General features: G+C 44.6%; 1 protein-coding gene and 1 long non-coding RNA gene across 8 annotated transcripts in view; one reads left to right on the top strand and one right to left on the bottom strand.

Annotated features, from left to right (window-relative positions):
* The window catches only part of SMAD9 (SMAD family member 9), a 58,849-nt gene extending 56,221 nt beyond the window's left edge, over nt 1–2,628 (bottom strand). For 2 of the 3 annotated variants that reach the window (XM_075919157.2, XM_075919158.2), the window contains exon 1: nt 2,464–2,627. The gene's annotated coding sequence lies outside the window, so the exon portion shown is untranslated. Of the gene's footprint in view, nt 1–2,463 lie in introns of all 3 variants that reach the window. The other variant, XM_089775500.1, reaches the window with a different exon arrangement.
* On the top strand, nt 1,862–23,072 carry LOC102449048 (uncharacterized). Of its 5 annotated transcripts, none has more exons than XR_012900705.2 (7): nt 1,862–2,089; nt 3,126–3,182; nt 6,306–6,361; nt 6,496–6,529; nt 16,813–17,109; nt 21,318–21,401; nt 22,555–23,072. It is a non-coding gene; the product is annotated as an uncharacterized LOC102449048 (long non-coding RNA). The 5 variants fall into 5 exon arrangements; XR_012900706.2 differs by having other exon boundaries at nt 1,865–2,089; nt 16,813–17,002; XR_001368072.4 differs by lacking the exon at nt 16,813–17,109 and adding an exon at nt 16,648–16,776 and having other exon boundaries at nt 1,865–2,089; nt 21,318–23,072.
* The last annotated feature ends 931 nt before the right edge of the window (nt 23,073–24,003 follow it).

Below are 24,003 nucleotides of genomic sequence, written 5' to 3'. Positions count from 1 at the left end.
CTGCTCGCAACTAAAGGGAGTGCCTGCCGGGGGTGCAGCCTGAAGGACTCTGGCTGTGGCCAGTGGCTGCACCCCTCCCCCTGCCAGGTCTGCTTCCCACCCCCCTCTCCTCCCGGCCAGCCCTGCGGCCCCCGGATACCACCCCCCCCCGCCAGCTCTGCTTCCCGCCCGTCCCGGCCAGTTCTCTCCCCCGCTCACCTACAATCAAGTGTGTCTGGTTTTTTGGCGGGGTCTACCTGGCAACCCTACTCACCCCTGTGCAGGGCTGCTGCTGCTGGCCCCGATGTGGGGAGGGGCAGCAGGAGCTAGTAGCCGCACGAACAGGCTACTATGTTCCCAGCCTCCTCCCCCAAGCTCCTGGCTGCCACTACCAGTTCCCCCTGCATGGGGGGCAGGGCCAGCAGCCACGCACATGAGGGGAGGGGGCTTCCGCACCAGGAATGGATATGGGACAGCAACAAGAGCCAGCTGCCCAGCATGTGGGGGAGGGCAGCTCCCGACCCTCATAGGGCTAGAGCAGCCCTCTCCCTGCAGCCGGCTGCTCTAGGGTACTGGTTACTCAGTAACTGGGTGAACCAGTTACCCACTCACCCCTACTGTAGACCTCAGTGAATATATAGCTATAGTATATCAATAAGGAGCCTGGTGGCACCTTAAAGGCTAACGCAAGCTTTCATAGGCAATGACACAGCTGATGAAGTGGGTTTTTCCCCATGAAAGCTTATGTCCAAATAAATCTGTTAGTCTTTAAGGTGCCTCAGGACTCCTCGTTTTTGCGGTTGCGGACTAACACGACTATCCTTCTGATTTTAATATAAATATCTCAACAAATTTCACTTATCAAAAACTTTGCTCCTATATACTTAAACTGATATAACAAAGGAACTGTAGTAAAAATTATTTTCCTGTTTTAAAAGCAAATAGGATCAAACTCAAACCAGCCAATAAATGTTGTGCAGATAAGCAATGGCATTGGTACCTAAATCTAAAATAAGGGAGTTGTCTGGCTCAATTAAAAGGATGAAGTCTGAGTGATGACAGGGTCCAAATCATTGTTGTGGGGATTCATTGCTCATAGACAAATTTTATAATACCTCCTTTAGATTACACTGCAGAAAATGAGAAGATAATATGTTCCTAACATTAAAGACACTCTCTTTATAAGCATGTTCTTACATGTATCTTATTTATAAAATACTGAATCTTTGTCTTATCTGCACTGTTCTTCCTGAACAATCACAAACTTGAATATATTCCAAGAACTAGTATCTTATTTCCGACTTCTGTGAGTTTTAGGGAAAACTCATTAACTGAGAGGCTGATTATGTTGTTAATTTATGTTTTCCATTTATGTGAAGTAAATATTTAAGTATACCTGTATTGTTCATATTTACTCACACTAGTGAGTCCTTTAAAGCAAGAACAAAGGTAACAGTTCATCAACATTCAGAGTGAAAGTATAAACACCAGGAAGTCACCCACTATATATTAATTTCCTCCATTTGCAGCTGTCCAGGCATGCTTTAAAAAAATGTCCCCCTCTTCTCCCCTCTCCCCCCCCCATATCTGAGACTATTGTTTTGGAACTACTACTTAATGGTAGAAACCAGAAGGCACTGATCTGACTCAGATCGGTATGCTAGTTACACAAATGTGCTAACAAAAGCTGGCAATTACTGATGTTTCATCGGCAGGCACTTCCAGTAGCGAGCTTGCTAGACAACAAAATGAAATATGAAAAGAAAAAAGTATTTCAAAACGTGCCATATGTTTCCCCCCCCGCTGAAGTGAGAAGGGAAGACATCATAATCGTGGGAAGACATGTCAGCGCTTAGCCATCCATAAAAGTGTTTTTCCTTGTGCTCCTCCTTGCGATCACAATACTGGCGTCAGTTTGTCTCCTGTATCTGTTCTCCCCCTCCCTCCCTCTTGCAAATCTCTGGCACAGGGGGCTAGCAGCAGTCAGCAAAAGGGGCGAGGGGGTGGGGGGGAGATACACAAGCATATTGTAGCCCAAGGAAACAATCCGCGTCGCAGCTGAGAAACACTTGAGCAGCAGACACTGAACTTGGGTTTGCACGCCTGGAAGGTAAGTACAATGCAGAGCAAAGCCAGGGACGAGCTGGACGCACCCACCCCGGGGTGAGGCCATGTCTGTCACTGCCTCTCCCGGACCGGGCTCGGGAAGCCGCGGCTGAGGTGCGCTCCTTTCCGCGGCACTCCCGGAGAGCGCGCCTCAGCTCAGTGCCTGGCCAGCGCAGCCCCCTCCGCGCACACCCCGGCCGCGGAGCCGGCCCTCCCGCGCCCCTCGCAAAGCTCCCCGGCCCCCCAGGTGCGGGCGCGCACGTGCCCCCCCCCGCGCCCGGCTGCCGCCCCGCCAGAAGTTTGCCGCGCGAGGCGGGAGGGCGCGGGCAGCCCGCGGCAGGCTCCGCCAGGCACCCGCGCCGCGCCCCCGGCTCCTACCTGCCGCCCGCGCGGGGCTCGCTGCGGAGCGCGGCTCGCCCAGCCACTCGCTGCCGCGGCGGGGACAGGGCTGCAGAGGGGCGGCTGCAGCAGCAGCAGCAGTCCCGGCCGGCGTCAGTCAGGCTGGAGCCGCCGCCGAGCCTGTATTAGTGCGCCGAGCTGGAGCGCGGCCAGGCAGCGCGTCTGCCGCGGTGCCGCCCCTGGGCGCTGCTCACGCCCACCCTAGCGGCCGTGCGGGGGGGGGGGGGGAGGGCAGGGCTCGCCGGACCCCTGCGCCCCATCACAGCGCCCCTGCTCCGCTCCCGCCAGCGCCGCTGCTGGCTCCTCATCAGGGGGTGCTGGGTATGCAGTGACAGCAGCCCCGGGCGCCAGGCGCTGTGTAAACCGGCCCCTCTGCCCCAGGGAACCAGGCGCTGTGTCAACGGGCACCTCTGCCCCAGGGCGCCAGGCGCTCTGCAAACCCTGGACAAACAGGCCCCCCAATCTCCCGCGCTAGTGTTTTTCACTTTCGTACAGAGGCTGAGACTTCACTTGGCTGGTTGGTGGGCTGCTGTTGGAGAATGCAGATGGCTTAGTGATATAGAGCTGCCAGCATGCATGGTGGTGGGAAAAGCAGGGTAGTAGATAGTTAATAAGTCACCTCTTTGCATCCCTCCTGTCAGAAGCAGTGGCCTTTCCCTGGAGACACTTGTTCACACTCAAGGATGTCACACTGCCAGGTAATACTTAATGCTGGGTGTACATTTGTAATGAGTTTATTCATAATTCATTCAGCGTTAATAGGCAGCTATGTGTTTGTCTCTCCATTGCAACAGAAGATAAGAGTGTTTATAAAATGTGTTACACCATTTCTTCCTTACCCTGCCCTATACAGTGTTATAGTGATCTATATTGTGCATTAATAGATAATGGGACAAATTACTGCCGGGTTGACAAAAGTGTGTTGGAAGGTGAGAGGCTCTGAAGGACCCTGCTGGCACCGCCATCTAGGAGTCAAAAGCACAAATGGGGGGAAGCTAGCATTGACAGCAATCTTGCTCCTCTTCACCCCAGGAACCCTGAAGGCATTATGCTTACTACAGGCATAAGGCTTTTCTTCTCCACTGTGGAGCACTCTTCATGAGGCTCATAGAGCCTTCCTTTTGCCCTTTTAAGACAAAACATTTTGTAAATAACATGAACCCACATATGTAAGGATGTTTCGGACTATTACATCAATTTAAGAGATTAAACTGTCCAGAGATCATAATTTGTAAAAAGTTAATATTGTCAGACATATTACCTATTTGCAAAATTAGATATTAGCTATTAAATATTTAATCATTTGCACACTGTGTAACAGCCTATAACAAAATGTATTATAAAACCCATGATACATAGAGTTAAAGAGAAATGAAAGCCACTAGTGATCTCTACGGCTACAGTTACTGGCAACAGAAGTCCCCAGATATAACAGGTACTTGTGAATTTAGAACTCCTCCTAAATAGTAAGAGCTTAGACCACCCAATTTGGTATGAAATAAGGATGTTAAAATGAAGGTAACTGGGTAACCATGTAACCGCTGAAAATCTCAGTGGTTACGCGGTTACACTTACGCCATGCGGGCTGGCAGCCAGTGCCCCAGGAGCCAGCTTTTAAGCCAGCTCCCAGTGTGCACTGACTGCCCTGTGCTATGGGCTCTTGCCCAGCACTGTGGGCTCTGATACAAAGCCTGCAGTGCCAGGTGGCAGCCAGCTCCTCAGGACGCAGGCAGGAGCCTGCATGTTATTCATGGTAACTGATAAGCCCAGGCTTATCCGTTAACCTTGTGAATGGTTATCCTGTTATATCCAACTCTCGAAGAATTTCACAAGGATTTCAACAACTTCCACCCCACCATCAACCTCAGCCTGCACCAGTCCACACGGGAAATCCACTTCCTGGAAACTACAGTACAATTAAAAAATGGACAAATCTCTACCACCCTATACCGGAAACCCACTGACGGCTATACAGTACTTACCTTCATGCCTCCAGCTCCCATCCCAGACACATTTTTCAATCTATTGTATACAGCTAAGCCTTAAAATACAACTGGATTTTCTCTGATCCCACAGGCAGAGACAAACACCTAAAGGATCTTTATAGAGCTTTCCTAAAACTGAAATACCCACCTGGGAGAAGTGAAAAAACAAATTGACAGAGCCAAAAAAGTACCCAGACATGAACTACTTCAAGATACACCCAAAAGAGAAAATAACAGAATTCCACGTCATCACCCACAGTCCACAATTCAAACCTCTCCACAATCTACAACCTATCTTGGAAAACGATCCCTCAGGCTACATCTACACTGCGTGCTTCTTGTGCAAGAAGCCTTTTGTGCAAGAGTTTTTGCGCAAAAACTTCTTGCGCAAGAGAGTGTCCACACTGCATGGACGTTCTTGCGCAAGAATGCTCTGATGGCCATTCACAGAATGGCCATCAGAGCACCTGCGCTTTTTCCCATTTTTCTCTTTTTTTCCTCTGGAGCATCCACACTTGTCTTTTTGTGCAATAGCTGTAGCGCAAAAAGGAGTTATGCCTCGTAAAATAAGGTTTAACAACACTGGAAAAAGCCTTCCCTTCTGCCGTTTTACTGTTCATTTACTTGCGCAAAAGCGCATTTGAGGTGTGGACGCTCCATGGGTTTTTGCGCAAAAACCTTGCCGTGTAGACATTGCCTCACTGTCAAAGGCCTTGGGGGAAAGGCCTATTCTCGCTTATAGACACACCCCCCCCCCCAACCTGAAACGTATTCTTTCCAATACCCATGTTGCACAGCTACATCACAAACATCCAGGAACCCATCCCTGCAATCAGCCATGGTGCCAACTCTGCCCACATAGCTATACAAGCAAACTCATTACTAGAGCCAACCACATAAACCACCAAATCAGAGGGTCATTCAACTGCCCATCCAGTAATTTAATCTATGCCATCAAATGCCAGCAATGCCCCACTGCAATATATATTGGACAAACTGGACAGTCCCTATGCGAAAGAATTAATGGACACAAATCAGATATTCATAAAGGGAACATACAAAAGCCTGTGGGGGCACACTTTAATCTCCCTGGGCATGCATTAACAGATCTTCAAGTGGCTGCTTTGTTACAAACCAATTACAGAAGCCAAATCCACAGGGAAGGACTGGAGCTTCAGCTCATTCCCAAATTCAATTCTCACACCTCATACTGGATGGTTAGGTCATTATCTACCTATCAAACAATAAGGGCGACAATGGTTCTTTGTCTTTGAAGAATCTCATGATATCATCTAGATGTTTCATCAGTCTGTAAGTGTTTCCTGACTCTTTGTTGTTTGCTATTTAATGGTTCTTATCTGCCCCCTTGACTATCTAGTCTTTAGGTGCTTATAGACTCAGCTTTTCCTTGATATACTTTTTACCCACTGCCTTTTCTTGTTCTCCGCCCCTCCCAATTTTCCCTTCTTCCACTCTACCCCACTCCCCCGTCTCTGCTATTTATTTTGGTCCTAGACATCCAACACTCCGGTCATCTATAGAAGTGGGCTGTGCCCACAAAAGCTCATGATGCCATCTATATGTTTGTTAGTCTATAAAGTGCTACCAGACTATTTGTTGTTTTTTTCAGTTTATTTTAGTGACCTGTAGTACTGGTGCCTTGAAAGCAATTGGGTACAATAGATAATGATAATGTTCTCCAATTACTCAGTTTCCATTTTTATTCTTATGTTTTGCCATCATGGGCTGAAGTATATGTTACAAGAAATTACTTCCCCAGTGATTGTCTGGACTGGATGAAATATTTCCTTTTTCCATATCCTTCTTGAATTGTAGACACCAGAACTGGACACAGTATACCAGTGATGGCCACACCAGTGCCAAATACAGAGGTAATATAACCTCCTTACTTCTACTTAAAATTCACCTTTTTTATATCCAAGGATTACATTAGCCTTATTCCCCACAGTCTTGCACTGGGAATTCACATTCATCTGATTTTCCTATCTATAAACATCTTTTTCAGAGTCACTGATTTCCAGGATTCAGCCCCCCAGCCTGTGAGTACGGTGTATGTTGTTTCTTCCTATAGGTATTACCTTATTATTTGTCTGTACTGAAACATATATTATTTGCTTGTGCACACCTTGCCAAGAGGTTCAAATCGCTCCATTTCAGTGACCTGTCCTCCTCCTTATTTATCACTCCTCCAAACTTTATCTCATCTGCAGATTTCATTGGTGATGATTTTGTTTTCTTCCAGGTCATTCATGAAAAATGTTAAGTAGCACAGGGTCAAGAACTGGTCTTGTGGGATCTCACTAGACATCCTCTGCTCTGTGTTGATTCCCCATTTACAATTAAGATTTGAGTCCTATCCATTAGTCATCTTTTAATCCATTCAGTGTGTGCCATGTCAATTTTGCATCATTCCAATTACTTAATCAAAATGTTGTGTGAAACCAAGTCTTACAGAACTCCAAGTATGTTAAATCAACACTTACTATTTTTATTGACAAACTTGTAAGCTTATTAATGTCAGTTTGACAAGATCTGTTTTTCATAAACTTGAATTAATTAGCATTATTCCATATTAGCCTGCCACAGTGTATCTGGCCCCATAAACGGGAGTGAAAGTGATGGGGGTCCAGTGCACCTAGAGTAATTACTTGCTGCCCATTATTGCTTCCAGAAAGGCCTCTGGACCTTATAAAGGAGGAGTGTGGAGGCTGGGAAAGAGAGCTGTGAATTGTGGGGAAGATGCTTGCAGATATTGCCAGGAATAAGGGCCCTTAATCAAATCTACACAAGAAAGGTCTGTGAAGAAGGCCAAACTCAAAGCAAAAGGTGCTGAGAGAGCAAGAAGGCAGACCCTTGAGGAGGGGAAATGGGAGTCTGTTCGCTTTAGGGAGTGTTGAAACAGAGGGGAAGACAGATCCTCAGGGCCCAGTTAAAACTGGGATGAAGACTTTACGTTTTAATTTTCTTCAGAAAGATTTGGAGGACTTAGAAAAATTGGACCCCAGAAGGAGAAATATTTTGAACATCTGGCCTGTGTGGAATTAAGAGGCAGGAGAGCAGAGTTAAATGAAAACTGAGGCGGGCTTCAGTAAAGCCATTGTAGCCAACAGCGTGCGCTACAGGCAATGCTCTTTGATGCAGCTGTTCCACTGTTTTACTTGGGAACACCAGACTGACAGGTGTGTAAGGATATGTCTACACTATGGGATAAAGTCAAATTAAGATACGCAACTTCAGCTATGTTAATTGCGTAACTGAAGTACCTTAACTTGACTTTAGGCACTGTCAACACTGCAGGAAGTTGAAGGGAGAACACTCTGCCTTCAACTTTCCTTACTCCTCATGGAAGCAGGACTACTGGCATTGGCTAGGGATGTTAAAATAATATATATGGAGATATACTTATCTCATAGAGCTGGAAGGGACCTTGAGAGGTCATTGAGTCCACTCCCCTGCCCTCATGGCAGGACCAAGTACCATCCCTGACAGATTTGCCCCAGATTCCTAAATGGTCCCCTCAAGGATTGAGCTCACAAGCCTGGGTTTAGCAGGTCAATGCTCAAACCACTGAGCTATCCCTCCCCCCGTTGCTTAACAGATAGTCAGTCGACTAATCGATCCCCCCCCTTGCTGCCTCTATCAGATAGAGGCAGCAAAGGGGGGGGAAGTGGGGGTACTTCAAAGTGGCAGCGCTGCATAGCTGAGCCTGGGATCAGCTGTGTGGTGCTGCTGCGCGTGGAGCCCGGAGTCAGCTGGGGCCTCCCCAGCTGATCCCAGGTTCTGCTGAAATGCTGTGCAGAGCCTGGGATCAGCTGGGGAGTCCCCAGCTGACCACGGCTCCGTGTGGCATTTCAGAGCAGACGCACAGCGTGGAGCCCACACTGGGGACTCCTGTACATTTCAAAGCTGGCACGCCGTGTGCAGCCCGGAGTCAGCAGCACACAGAGTTCCGCATTCCTCCGCTACCGATGGGACTCTACAAAGGAGGAATGTGGAAGTGCCTGTCGACTAGTTGAGTAGTCAATGGAAATTCCATCGACTACTCAACTAGTAAATTAGCTGTTACTTAACATCCTTAGCATCGACCGGAGTTCCCCTCTCAGTTTGAATTAGCTGTCTTCACTAGACCTACTTATTTGAACCCTGGAAGTTCGACAGTGCCAACTTTGATCTTCTCTGTAGTGTAGACATAACATAAGTCACTTGGATCATCCTGTGTATTCCTTTTAATTAAAGACAATATTAGTGTTCCTCCAGTTTTCTAGAACTTTTCCTGGGTAATGAGACTTATTGAAAATCATGGTCCAGATGGCTCCCTGGCCAGATCTTAAATTTCTTTGATGCAAGATATCTGCACCTGTTGATTTAAAAATGTCTAACTTTAGTAGATGCTGTTTAGCATCTTAATTACTGTAGGAATAGAAAGCATTTTATCATCATATGATATAAATACATCTTGCTTTTTCCCAAATATAGAACACATTTATTGACTAGTTCTTCCTTTTCTGATCTATCTATCTATCTATCTATCTATCTATCTATCTATCTATCTATCTATCTATCTATCTATCTATCTATCTATCTATCTATCTATCTATCTATCTATCTATCTATCTATCTACCATTGTTTACCATTGTTAGGATTCATTTGTTCTTGATGTACTTAAACTGCTACTTACTGTCCTTAACTCTGCTGCCTATAGATTTCTTCTCTGTCCTTTTGCTTCTCTTATACATTTTCCTAAAATTCTTGGCTTGTATTTTATATTCATTGCTATCAATTTTTTAAATAGTTGTTTTCACTTCCTGGCTTAGGGAGGGAGGAAGGAAGGAAAGGTCTAATAGTTTTTGTTCTTCATTTGTGGAAATGTGACTTTTTTGGGTCATATAGTAAAATGTTCTTCAACAATTCCTCGTTATTCACATTTTCTGTTTAAATTATTTCACAAAGCCCCTTGTCTCATAATTGTTTTCAGCTATATAAAACTGGCCCTTTAAAAGTACCAAGTATAACTGGATATAATTCTGTTTACACATAAGTAATCAAATCAACTATACCTAAGCATTCAGTAGGTTTTAATTTTGCGATCAATACCTGTTTAATCTGTTAAAATTCTCTATTGGGTATAGATTTTTTTCCACAAGGAAATCTAATTTTTAGAAATTCTAAGGATGGTTTAGTGCTGGCAGCATGAAGCATGCTCAGGTATTCTCTTCTCAGATAAATGCTTTACTTCATATTTCAGGGAGGAGAGGGCGGCTTTGGAGGAAGGAAGATGAGAGGGACATGATGAAAGAAGACTAGTGTGTTTTGGAAGTATTTAAATATATGGACAGGTCAACTTAATAACATCTGTTTCATGCTGACTTGTTTCCTCTTAAGACTCTGCAGAAGCATCTATTCTAAAACTACTCAGTGCATAGTAGATTAGTTTGTTTTTGTTGCCTTTATAGCTGTACTACTAGGCTACGTCTAGACTGGCATGATTTTCCGCAAATGCTTTTAACGGAAAAGTTTTCCGTTAAAAGCATTTGTGGAAAAGAGCGTCTAGATTGGCATGGACGCTTTTCCTCAAAAGCACTTTTTGCGAAAAAGCGTCCGTGCCAATCTAGACGCACTTTGGCACAAAAAAGCCCCGATCACCATTTTCACGATCAGGGCTATTTTGCGCAAATCAAATCTGAGCTGTCTACACTGGCCCTTTTGCGCAAAAGCTTTGTGCAAAAGGGCTTTTGCCCGAACGGGAGCAGCATAGTATTTCCGCAAGAAGCACTGATTTCAGACAGTAGGAGGTCAGTGTTCTTGTGGAAATTCAAGTGGCCAGTGTAGGCAGCTGGCAAGTTTTTCCGCAAAAGCAAGTGCTTTTGCGGAAAAACTTGCCAGTCTAGACGCAGCCCTACTGTATAAGAATAGCTCAGTATCCCTTTAAATAGTTTGAGAGGCCTCTAATGGTGCTTAGTATTTTGTATGTTTAGAAATCATCCTGAGTAGCTGTATGTGTATGTGTGTGTATATACATATAAGAACAGCCATACTGGGTCAGAGCAAAGGTCCACCTAGACTAGTATCCTGCCTTCCAACAGTGGCCAATACCAGGTATCACAGAAGGTACGAACAGAACAGGTGAACAACAAGTGATCCATCCATTTTCGCCCAGTCCCAGCTCTGACAAACAGAGGCTAGGGATATCATTCCTGCCCATCCTAGCTAATAGCCATTGATGGACCTATCCTGCATGAATTTTTCTAGCTCAGTTTTGAACCCTGCTAAAGACCTGGTCTTCACAACATCCTCTGGCAGGGAGTTCCAAAAGTTGACTGTGCATTGTGTGAAGAAATACTTCCTTTTGTTTGATTTAAACTAGCTGCCTATTAATTTCTTTTGGTGGCCTCTAGTTCTTGAGTTATGGGAAGGAGAAAATAACTTTTCCTTATTTATTTTCTCCACACCATTCATGATTTTATAGGCCTCTATCATGTCCCCCTGTAGTTGCTTCTTTTCCACATAGCATTTATTGGGCATGTCTACCCTACGGAGTTATTTCAAAATTTTGAAATAACAAAGTGAGCATCCACACTATCAAGCCTGTTATTTCAAAATACTGGGCTTGTTATTTTGAAATAATAACTCCTGCTTGTGAAGAGGACTAAGCTTATTTTGAAATAGTTATTTTTGGAGATAACTTATTTTGAAATAACATGGTTATGTAGACATAGCCTTTGTGTATATGATTGGTTGTTTAGAGCCTACCATGCCCATGTGTTTTCTTCACTATTGTGTATTTTGCCTTTTACAACAATAGTATGAAACAAGTAAGCAGGAAATTCATGTTTTCCTTTTCATGGGCTGCTATCAGCTTCTGTCAGAAGAAATAGGATCATCACAAGGGATGTGAGTCTAGCAATTTAAGAAACATTCACCTTTTTTAACACCTTCGATAAATGGCACACTAACTCTACATGCAAGAATGATCACAATTAATGATGAGGGCAGCCATCCAATTTTTTATTTTAAAAGATGCAGATTTTACAAGGACATATATTTTTCCTATGTAAAAGATATTATTAAATTCTTTAAACACAAAAGAAAAATCTTCGACAACACAATATTCATTACCATGGCCTGTCCAGAGCTGGGATCAAAGCAAGATTCAACAAGTGGAGCAAGATATGCCGTTAGTGTTGGAAAACTATTTTTAATTAAAAAACTTGATTGATGTGGGACAAATTTATCTCTGTATACACTATCTGGCAGAAGTAAAGAGAAAAAGACCCTGAGTGAAAATTTAGTGCTTGAAACCAGCTGTGTCAAGCAATGTGTCTTTTATGGTGTTTTTTTTAAGTTGGACCAATCTAGTACTTAGCTTAGGGATTTCCAAAAAGTGTGTCTCAGCACAACAGTGATAGCTGTTCTCCAAGGCTGTGTCTAGACTACATGCCTCTGTCGGCAGAGGCATGTAGATTAGACAGATCAGCAAAGGCAAATGAAGCCGCGATTTAAATGATCGCGGCTTCATTTACATTTACATGGCTGCCGCGCTGAGCCGACAAACAGCTGATCAGCTGTTTGTCGGCTCGCCACTAGTCTGGACGTTCCCCCTGTCGACATCAAAGCCCTTTGTCGGCAGCCCCGTTATTCCTCGTGGAATGAGGTTTACCGGGGCTGCCGATAAAGGGCTTTGATGTCGACAGGGGGAACGTCCAGACTAGCGGCGAGCCGACAAACAGCTGATCAGCTGTTTGTCGGCTCAGCGCGGCAGCCATGTAAATGTAAATGAAGCCGCGATCATTTAAATCACGGCTTCATTTACCTTTGCTGAACAAACAAATCTACATGCCTCTGCTGACAGAGGCATGTAGTTTAGACGTACACTAAGGGCATACCTACACAATAGAGTTTTGTTGGAAAAACAGCCATTTTTCTTACAAAACTTCAATTACGTCCACACTGCAATGGCATTCTTTCAAAAGAAAATCGAAAGAACAGGGTTTTTTTTTCGGTGTTGGTAAACCTCTTTCTATGAGAAAGAAGCCTTTTTCTGAAAGAGCTCTTTTGGTAAAAGGCATGTGTGGACAGGGAAGAGGGCGATCTTTCGGAAGAAGAGGAAAGAGGAAAAAGGTGCAGCAAAGGGTGTCCTGGTGGCCATTCTGCCCATAGTAATCACAGCTTCAATGCAAGATAGCATTCATTCAGTGTGGACGCTATCTGTTGAAAAAGCAGATCAGTTTTTCTATGCACTTTTGCTGTGTAGACGCTCTCTTTCGGAAGAAGCTTTTTCAGAAGATCTCTTCCGGAAAAGCTTCTTCCAAAAGAAGTCCGGAGTCTAAACATAACCTTATAGACCAAAGCTGCATCTGTTCTACACATTTGTTCTACACATCTGATGCCACAAATGCCCTTTAAAATCTTTCAGAGAAAGATGTTTAAACAGTTAAGACTTAATCCAAAACTTTTGGGGTCAATAAGTCTTTCCATCTACATCAGTGGGCTTTGAATCAGGCTTCTGTTGAATATGGGTTGCAGCTTTGGCATTTATGGATGCAACAAATTCACCCTTTTAGGAATAGCCAGGTACTATACTATCCTCTCTTTCATTTAATCACATATCTTATCCATTTTAGGTTCAAAGAATTGGGCATGATTTAGTTTAGAGAAGAAAAGCCTGAGAGAGGACATAATCTTGAAATATGTACAAGGTTCTTATAAAGAGGATAGTGATCAATTTCTCCATGTCCACAGAGGGTTGGACAAGTAGCAATTGGTTTGGTTTGCAGCAAGGGTTGCACAGGTTAGTTAGCAAAAATCTATCCAACTCTAAAGATAGTTAAATACTGAAACAAATTGTCTAGTATGTTCTTAAAAGCCTCCAAACACCTATAAGGAATGGTTGAGGTATGCTTAAGTCTTAGGGTAGAGAACTAGACTAGATGTTTTGAAGTTCACTCAAGCATTTCTGTGATTTTACGAAATCACTTCTTAGCTGATATTTGCTAGACAGACAGAATAGCCATGTGTGCTCCTGTAGAAAATCTCTGTATCATGGTTCTCAATTCCTGATAGCAACTGCCTAGGATTATACACATCAAATGAATTTCACTTAACAGGAATCAAAGGCAAAGTACCAGGGTGTAGAGCTATGGGGATTGATCTGTAGAGGAAAGAAATGGATACAGAAAGAAGAAATGGGAGCAGAAGACTATAGTAATCTCCAAAGACTTTTCCCAACTTTGCTTGCCCAGATAATTTTCACGATGAGGACAAGGGATCTAATTTAAGACATAGGCCACTTACATTTACCTCTAGGTAAAATCATTGGATTAACATGGAACAAATCCATGTGCTTACACTGATAGTATAAGGAGATACACATTTCTAGAATCCTGCTACTTTTGCATTATTAGATATGTATTTGTATAAAAATTCTTTTTATTTACCACTTAATATTTTGCTGTCTTCGAAATATTTTATTACAAAATATTTTAGGAATAGGACTGCATTTGCTAGGTAGAGGCCATTGCCAGTCTAGCATAAAATAGCATATAAATTTAGAGTAAAATGTCTTCTGGCTTCCAATATTTACCCTTCTTTTATCACAAGACTTAAAGGCACCATGGTCTACAAACTAACACATTTAGAGCCAGTAAAACCCCATGTAACTATGCACTAATGTAATAGCAAGAAATGTAATTAAAGACACTGCTGTAATAACATCTTATTGGAATGTACAATGAAGACAAACTTGGTTACTCCAGAGACAGAGGTTTTATTGCATAGGAAACAGATAGTTCAGAGGGGTTCTTAGTTGTAAAACCAATGTCTTTTTAATTGGATTTTTTGTTTGTTTGTTTTTGTTTATGTATTTAAATAGCCCACATTGTTTTTTTCGCAGCTGGGAAAAATCACTAAAAAAGGGAGAATGGCAGAATCAAAGAAACGGAAAAAGTTACGTTGGCTAGTGAAAACACCAAAGGAAAAAATTCTAAAAATTATTTTTCTTTCTAAATATGTAAATAATAAACACCTCATTGAGCAGGAGGCTACAGATCAACAATTTCTGTATGAAAAGAATCAAAGGCAAAATAAATTGTGTTGATGACAAGTATGTAAACTGTGACTAGAAATACCACAAGTATGCACAAGATTTCAGGTTTTCCTCACCAAGAGCAAGACATTATTATGACTGAGAGGTGCATATTTTGTTTACAAATCAGACAAAATGGCAATTAGGGGAGTCAGAGATTCTCAGATTCTGGGAACTGGTTGGAATGGTCTCATTGTATGAACTCTTAGAGCCATGTGGAGAAAGGAACCTTGGAGATCCAGGAAGCCTAGTGATTAGATCACCCAGCTTTCTGCCCCTTGTCTCTCACTCAGTGTGGTGGAGTAATTATTTTGCCCTTAAGCCAGTGATCTTCAGCTTTTCACTCACCTCTGGAGTTAGACCTTTAATGGGGTACAGTATGAGGACCTAGGGTCTCCCTCTCCACCAAATCCCAGTTCAAGGCCTTGTGGGAATTAACACCAACAGGGTCCTCCCTGCAGTGAATTTAAGGGTATGTCTAGCCTACAGTTAACCCACAGCTGGCTTGAGCCAGCTGACTTAGGCATGCAGGGCTCAAGCTAAGGGACTGTGTAACTGTAGTGTAGACATTCAGGCTCAGGCATGACCCCAGGTTCTAGGATCCTGAGAGATGGAAGGGCCCTAGAATTCTAGCTGCAGTTCAAGCCCAAACACCTGGAGTATGTCTACACAGCACCGCTATTTCAGAATTACTTATGTTATTTCGAAATAACCAAGTGCACAGCTACACTACAAGCAGTTATTTCAACATAATGTCTAAATAATGTCCAGCTGCAGGGCTTCTTACTTTGACTCCTGTAACCCTCATTTTACGAGGATTAAGGGAAGTTGGAGGAAGAATGCTCTATTTAGAAATAAATGCTGTGTAGATGCGCCCAAATTCAAAATAAACTATTTTGACTTAAGCTACACAATTAGCGTAGCTCAAGCTGCGTAGCTTATTTTGAGTGAAGCCCTGCTGTGTAGACGTACCCCTATACTGCAATTAACCAAGCCCTTAGCCTGAGCCCCACAAACCCAAGTCAGCTGGAACAGGTCTCTCACAGGTGTCTAACTATAGTGTAGACATATTCCTAAATTACATCATTGAGCTATACTGTCTACCCATTCAGCCCTTCAGTTTGGGGTATGGTCCCTGTAGTCCAAATAGTCAGTCACCGTACAACTATAACTGTCCACGGAACATTGTAAGACTTTTTGTAGGACTTCTTGATTCCCAAAGGGGGGCAGTGGCTTTTAAAGGAAAAAGTCACCTTCCGAATGCACCACAAATTTCTTCCCAGGGGGTAGTGGTTGGAGAAGGCCTAGGGCCTTACCTGCTCTGTGGCCTCTTCTCGGGCTCACTCTTCTGCCATGGTAAAAAGTCTCAGAGGAGTAGCCATGTTTCTTCTACCATGACCACTCCAATTTCTTCTGCACGTCTGGTAGCTGTAATTGCAACTAAAAATACTGTTTCCATGGAGAGATACTGGAGGGAGCATGTTGCTAGCAGTTCATATGGTTGGTGCATCACTCATGTGAGGAGTAAGTGAAAGTCTCAAGGTGGAGTGGTCAGTTTAATGTCCGAGTATAGGGACTGGAGGCCCTTGAGGAACTGTTTTGTGATGGGATGGGCAAAAATAGTGGTGTCTGCGGTCTTGCAGTGAAAAACTATAATTGCAGCTGAGGGATAGCCCTGATAGCTTAAGCTCTAAAAGATAGTCAAGTATTAGTGGAAGAGGCATGGAATCAGAAGAGGTTTGTTTGGCAGAGCACCAGTGAGTGAATCTCCGTAAGTGCACGAGATAGGTAGTATGCATGGATTGTGTTCTGCTATGTAACAGCACCCTTTGTACCTGTTCAGAGCAGTCTAGTTCCTCATTAAAGAACCATCGAGGAGCCATGCGTTGAGGTGTAACATGGTTATATTGGGATGGCATAGTCAATCCCTGTGTTGTGATAGTAGGCCCAGGAGGGGAAGTGTAATCAGTGGGCAAACATTCTTGTTAGAAATGGGTATTATACCTGTCTGAAGCATGTAGGGGCTATTAGTATGGCCCTGTCTGTCCATATTTTGATCAATACTCTGTGTATAGTTGCATCCTGCAGGTCAAGGGCTGAAAACCAGTTTCCCTTAGTAGGCCACGGCCCTGGAAATCGACAGTCATCTGTGTGGATTGAACGGGTTCCTCGAAAGTCCACGCTTGGAGCAGGCAATCATCCAGGTAAGCAAAACAAATGATCATTCTTTCTTACCTTAGGTGAGCTGTTACCACCACAAGAATCTTGGGGAAGGCATGGTTGGCGCGTGAGGCAGACACCATGTGTGTGCAGCCTGTGCAGATACTGCTGTAAAAATCTTTGAGTGAAGGTGCAGGGATGCACCGACACCCAAAGTGGAGCATCCACAGTGACATCTCTTGAAGAAGAATACAGAGCATCGGCTGACAGGTGGGAGCAGCCCCAGCTGCAAGTAGGGATGAAGCAGGACTCCTCACAGTGCCTTGCCTGGGGGGGCCATGTCAGGAGGCACAATATATGGAGGGGAGGGTGACCAGGTAAGGCACATGGGGCTTCTGTGGGGAGTCACAGACTGGGGTTCAGAAGGCATAGCAGGGGGACAGACTGGGGGACTGGGTGGGAGCTGAATGGGAATGGGAGTTCTGGGACACATAGGCATGGGAGGAAGAGGGGTGGCTGAATGGGGATGCAAGATACATGGGGACAGAGGATGTTCCTGATTGAATTACTTTGGGGAGGGGTCAGTCAGGGTCTACATGGGGGAGACTTCATAACAATCTATCCCTCCCCACAAAAATATGTTCCATACTTCTCTGAAACCCACACAACAACCCTTCAAATTCACACCTAGGCTCCTTCCCAGCAATTACTTCCCGCTCCCTCAATCCTTCCATTACTGGACACCCTCAAGGCCTTTGCACTGCTTCTGAGAGGTGTGGGAAATACATTTCTACATTGAAGTTTAAATGAATGATTATTTAGTGTTCTGTATTAATATGCCTAATAAGGAATCCATTTGTCAAAAACATTTTCTGAATCTTTTTCATTGTATGTACTGTTACAGATATAATTGCTGAGAAGTATTTTGAAATAAAACACCAAAGTAATTGTAACTGGCATGAACATATTGCCTTATTTTGACAAATAAAATGTACAAAATATTGCAAAATTTTAAATTTTTTCTTGCAGAATTCCCCCAGGAGTACTAAAGTGCAGTATTGAATAGTGTACTCTGAGCACTTAAACATTCACTCAGTAGTAGTTCTACATTTGCTGTCTCCAAGTGACTCAGCAGGAAAAAAAAGGTGCAGGCTGCCCTAGGATTCAAACAATTGAAATATTCTTCCCAAACAACTTACATCTTCCCACACACATCAAAAGCTATTTTTCCCCCCTGCACCTCAGTTTTTAAAATTAGGGAAGCCAGAGTTTGTTTTATGGAAGGGGGATTGCCTTACAATAGGGATGCTCGTGAATCTCTATCTACAAATTGCTTACAGCAATATAATATATGAAGTTGAAGGGTGAGGGGCATGATCTTTATTTAATATATATATTGAGATAGTGGCAAAAGGCCACAGACAGGTTGCACCTCATTGTGCTAGGTGCAGTACAAACCTAAAATAAATGACAGTCCCTGGCTCAAAGACTGAGGGCTGTGTCTACATTGCATGCCTCTTGCGCAAGAACAGCCATTCTTGAGCAAAAACTTGCTGGCTGTCTACACTGCACGTGTGTTCTTGCACAAGTAAATTTACAGTATAGCGGCGGAAAACAGGGCTTCTTCTGGAAGAATTATTCTTCTCCATACGAGGAATAAGCCCTCTTGCGCAAGAGCTCTTCCACAAGAAGGCAGTGTAGACAGGCAACAAAGATTTCTTGTGCAAGAGGGCATCCACACTGCCGTGGATGCTGTTGTGCAAAAGCACATCTCTTGTGCAAAAGCACATGGCGGCGTGGACGTGCTCTTGTGCAAGAACTTTTGCACAAGAAGTCTTGCGTGAAACTATTTTTGCGCAAGAAGCGTGCAGTGTAGACGTAGCCTTACAATTTTAAAAGCAAGATGTTAGAGATGTTGAGGCAAACAAATGGGCTGGAGTGGTGCAGGAAAGGATGGGGACAAATATAACAGGATATGCACAAGTCGTAGCTAGCCACTATGTAGGGGTGAGCGCATAAGTATTTGATAATAAATAAGGCTACAATGTAGTCAGGGGTATTTTTAGTAAAAGTCCTGGTCAGGTTGGGCAATAAACAAAAAATGTATGGCCTGTGACCTGTCCATGCTATGTATCTCTTACTAAAACTTACCTGGGCAGCGAGGGGGGCCACTGCTCTGGGGGGCTGGGGAGGGACCTGCTGGGGGCCACTGAGGCCAGCGGCAGCTCTAGCTGCCCTAGAGCTGCTCACATGTCACTGCTCTTGTCACCTCTAGGACTACTGCTCAGGTAAGTCTTGAGCAGTCGTCCCAGGCAGCTTGAGTTGTGGCTGGTGCAGCTCAAGTTGTGAGGCTGTTTGCAGAGCTGCTCCAACAGCGGCTGGTGTCACTGTCTCCGGGATCACCTGAGCTGCTACACCAGCTGCTGCAGACATCACGGAGGTCCCGGAAAGTCATGGAATTTATGACTTCCATGATCTCTGACAAACTTGAGCCCTAATAATAATCACACAAATTCATTCTGGACAGTGCAATTTGGCAAGGGATCACAGCTCTCCTAGACAAGTTGCACTGTCCAAAATGAATTTGTGTGATTATTATCATCTCTCTACAAGTTACATAAAGGCATTTTCTACCCCAAAAATATGCTGACTAGAAAACATAGAAAAGACCCAGAAAAAAGTGTCATGCATGTGCACAGGCACAGGAAGTAGTGGTGTGGAGAGTGCTGTAGCAACCTCAGGCTTTGCACCCTGCCTGGCCCTGTGCCAGGGTCCCGGCCTCCAGCCCTGCACCCAGGGACTCCACTATCAGCCCCAGGATCCCAGCCGCTGGCCCGATGCCCAGTGACTCTGCTGCTGGTCTGTTCAGTGTCTCTCTCTCTCTCTCTCTCTCTCTCTCTCTCTCTCTCTCTGTGTTTGTGTGTGAGAGAGAGATGGACATGGACTGGTATTTGGGTAGCATATGAAAGAAATTACTGTTTAGAAGTGATTTAATACCGTGACACCAGATGTGACACTCTTATTTTCCCTTCATTTACGCATCTTTGCTTCCATGATGTTTCTTTATTTATTGTGATGAGGGTGCTTGTCCATAAAGAACTGGAATGAAAAAAACACCTTTCCCATAGGTCACTAGGGCAGCCCCTAGACCTCTTTCATCACTATCAACCTAGGTGGGATTCGCGCTGATCAAGAGATAAAAGGCTCTTGTTTCAGAAAAGGAGACAAACCATGAGGCAGTCATGATTGCAAGATCCTCTTGGCTGTGTCTAGACCGGCCAGTTTTTCCGGAAAATCAGTGCTGATGTCAGGGTGTCCCTCCTCCCCCCACTCCTGAACCCCATCTCCACATTGAGAGAAGGAGATGAAGGGAGCTTGGCAATGCAAATCTCTGTCACTCTCACACACTGAGTGTGTGTCTCATTCTCACAAACACTGTCCTTCCCTCTCATCTCCCAACCCAACACACACATGGGAGGTTGTTGTTAATACTTTTATTGCTTGGAAAGTGGGTTAGTTTTGGTTTTTGACTGGTCTGTGCAGTTCATCATTTTCATTTCTCTTACGCTTACATGTAATTCTTTGAGTAGTGATTTCTAACACACCTAAACTGTCACGGGTGGAGTCATTATCCCTGTTGTAATTGCTGTTCCTGCAAGTGGCTGGCATGTCGCTGCAGCCCCTGAGAGAGGCAGAGCAGGGGGTCCCCACATGCTCTCCTGCCTGAAAACACCACTCCCGCATCTCCCATTGATCAATAACGGAACCGTGGCCAGTAGAAGCTGTGGGCTGAGTGCCTGTAGATGAGGCGTAGCACATGGCACCATGGAGCCAGTGCTGTACATGTCAGCTGCTTTCAGGAGTGGTGCAGGGCCAGGGCAGGAGTAAGCCTGCCTTAACTCCACTGCTCCACCACCCGGAAGCCATCTCAGTTAAACAGTGCCCAGCCAGAGCCTGCTTCCTGAATCCCTGTCCCCAGGGGCAGATGACCATTTTGCGGGGCCCAGGGCAGCACAATTTCGCGGGGCCCCCCTTTTCCATGGCGCATGCACGGGGCTTCTTGAAGCGCGGGGCCCGGGGCGGCCGCCCCGCTCACCCTGCCCTATATCCGCCCCTGCCTGTCCCAGCTCTGAACCTCTTCTTGCCCCAGACATTGAGTCCCCCTTCCTGCCCCTTCTTTGAGGCCTGCCCCAGCTCCACCCCTTCTCTGAGGCCTCACTTTGTTCACTCCATCTCCCTTCCTCCTTCATCCTCCCTCACTTTCACCAGGCTGGGTAGGGACTTGGGGTGCAGCCTCTGGTCTTGGGCCAATGGGGTCGGAGGGGTTCCTGGCTTAGCCCAGGGTGGGGGATTGGGATCTAGGAGGGGCTTCAGGGTGCAAGCTCTGGGAATGAGTTTGATGATTGATTTAGTGTCCATACAACCTCCTACCCTGGAACACCAATGGGTGCTTCCACTACTCTGAGTAGCAGAAGGGAGTGTACCTCCTTTCCTAGCAATGTCTTGTGGGGAGAGGTCCCCAGAGAGAGACAGGAAAGAGAGGGTGTGGGGGACTGGAAGTGAAAATAATATCTCTTGTCCTCAGTCTCCAGGACCCATTCATTGGAAGTTATCCAGTTTCCAGTCTCTCAAATGCAGATGGTTCCCAAACTGGAACAGGTGGCTGAAGGTGGGCGATAATGTGGTTCTGCACAACTTTTGACCGTGGCATCAAACCTGCTGATACTAGATTGATGAAGAAAGTGTGGTAGAGGAGGAAGGGGCAGAGACACTCTTCTGGAACATTTGTCTCTTTCCAAAAAGCTCTGAAGACTTCTGTTGGCCTTAGTAGTAGAAGGAAGTCTGCATCTGTGTAAGGTAGCTCTGAGATCTATACTGCTTTCTTGTTAGGACTAGTGTGTCTAATCCCTGGAACAGCAGTAACAAATCACTGGGACCAGATGGCATTCACCCAGGAGTTCTGAAAGAACTCCGATGTAAAACTGCAGAACTATTAACTGTGAAATTGCAGATAGAAAATTTAGGAAGCTAATGCTCTCTTGAAGTGAGACTGAAAGGTTGATTAATGGCTCATGTGTTAGACCTTCTTTGAGACTCACATCAGTGGGTTTTTGGGTGGGCAGTATGTAACATAAGCAAGGGAAGGCATTGCCTTTCCCAAACTTCCTAGCCTTTGCCCTCCTCTCTGGCTGTCCGGGAAGGATCAGGCTGTGACGTGGCTGCCCAGGTCTCCAGTTGCAAGTTGCTCAGGCTGGCTGGGAAGGATGGGGCCAATGGAATGGGAGAGACTAGGAAGCCTAGGGATGTTCAGGGGCTGAAGGCAGCAACCTTGGTTCTATTGTGATGGGGTGGGGAGCCTTAGATGGGGAGGGACTGGGGCTTGCTTTCCCCATTTGGGCCTTTACCCACTACCCATGGTGTGCAGAGATATCTGCTCTCTTCTCCTCAGCTGTTACTTTGTTTGGTTTGTGGGTGTTAGGGCAGGCAAAGCTGATAAACTCAGCATAGTTTCCCTGATAATTATTCTTTTGTAGTATCTTTCATTCCAGGGTCACCAAACACCACATCAGTGAGGTAACCAAATATTTTCAAGATGAGGAAACTAGGGAAAAGCACTCTACATGGGAATTTTCAAAAATGCCCCACCATTGTTCACATCAGTTCAGCCTTACCAGTGCTAGCGAGGTTAATCATAAAGAACTGCCAGTTATCCCTCTTGTTTTAAGGAATTTCTCATCTTATCTTGCTCAGGTACAATTTAGGAAAATAATCTTTGTTGTTTCTTTAAATACCATTTAATTCATTGTGATGTTTTGTTTCAGATGGAAGTGTATGTCAAAACTACTTGGCTGAGCACTATTAATTGGATCAAATTACATTCAAACGTATTGCTAGAAATAGTAATTGTTGGGCTGCTTCAGACTCAATAATAAAAATAAAGTACAGTTGTCTCTATTTTTCACTGCAGTAGCTCTCAACCTTTCCAAACTTTCAGGAATCTGATTTGTCTTGCATAGTCCAACTTTTGCCTCATTTAAACATAAATTTGCTTAAAAAAATCAGTCATAAAAAATACAAATGTCACAGTACATTATTACTGAAAAATTGCTTTCTCTGTATGAAATTTTAGTTTGTACTGATTTTGCCACTGCTTTTATGTATCCTATTGTAAAACCAAGCAAATATCTAAATGAGTAGTTGTGCCTCCTGGAAGATCTCTGTATACTGTGTACTAGGGATTTGTGCATTGTCCCAGGGAACCACCAGCCACCTCGCGTATAATTGTCAAAATGTTCAGTGATTACACGGTTACTTAATTAAATGCATTTTAACATCCCTACCATGTACTTCTGTTTGAGAACTACTGTGTCACTGGACCTAAACAGAATAGAAACACAAATAAGATGCTTTGCATGTTTTTTTTTCTTGTTTCATTTGCCCCTTTTTTTTTTTGGATTTTGATTGTTTTTTACATTTGCAAGACACTAATTCTGATGTGAAAAGTGCTATTAATAAACATAGAGATACCACTTTTCACAACAGACTTACTCTGCCTCAGCAATCCCAGGACAAAGTCAGCCCAGCATGGGGAGGTGGGGATAGCGGCAGGGGGGTCAAGAATGAAGGGACACTGGGGGAGGCAGCAGAGGCCAGAGCTAAAATGACACTTGGGGAGGCAGCAGCGACCAGGAGTGATCGGGGAATGTGATGAGCTTATGGACACAGCCTGCCACTGCACAGCCGTGGCTGGAACTTGCCTCCTCAGGTTACCCTAACCCAGGGCTACTCAACATGCAGCCCATGGCCTTTTTGTTTACAGCCCGCAGTGCGGTTTGGATTTACCTGGGGCTCAACACGCAGTCCCACAGGTGGGAACCAAAACAAAAAAATAGTCAATATAATGGTCTTCAGTTAATAGGCATTTTAGTAGTTAAATTCCTGGACTGTCATTGTTCATTAAAAGTGCTGTCATAGGGTGGAAATCGGGCAAATACTGTGTATTATTAATATCAGCAGAACTGACTTAAATGGGGTCTGCATGTTGTGTAGACTTGGCTTAATCTGTGTATTCATGCCAGTCAGTGCGAAAGAAGCTATTTGCATATATTTGCATGTATGTGCAACCACACTTAAGTTGCGGCCCTCGGCATGTGCTGTATCATCGTGGCCCCCAGGGCTTCCAAAGCTGAGTAGCCCTGGCCTAACCCCACTGCTACAGAAGGCTGCCTGGCTCTTTCAGCTTTTGTGTATCCAGAAGAGGGCAGGGCACA

Source organism: Pelodiscus sinensis, chromosome 1 (assembly GCF_052426305.1).
Source record: "Pelodiscus sinensis isolate ZL-2025 chromosome 1, ASM5242630v1, whole genome shotgun sequence".
Classification (NCBI taxonomy): Eukaryota; Metazoa; Chordata; order Testudines; family Trionychidae; genus Pelodiscus; species Pelodiscus sinensis.
Note: the sequence above shows the minus strand (reverse complement) of the source record. Positions and strands in the feature narration are given on the sequence as shown.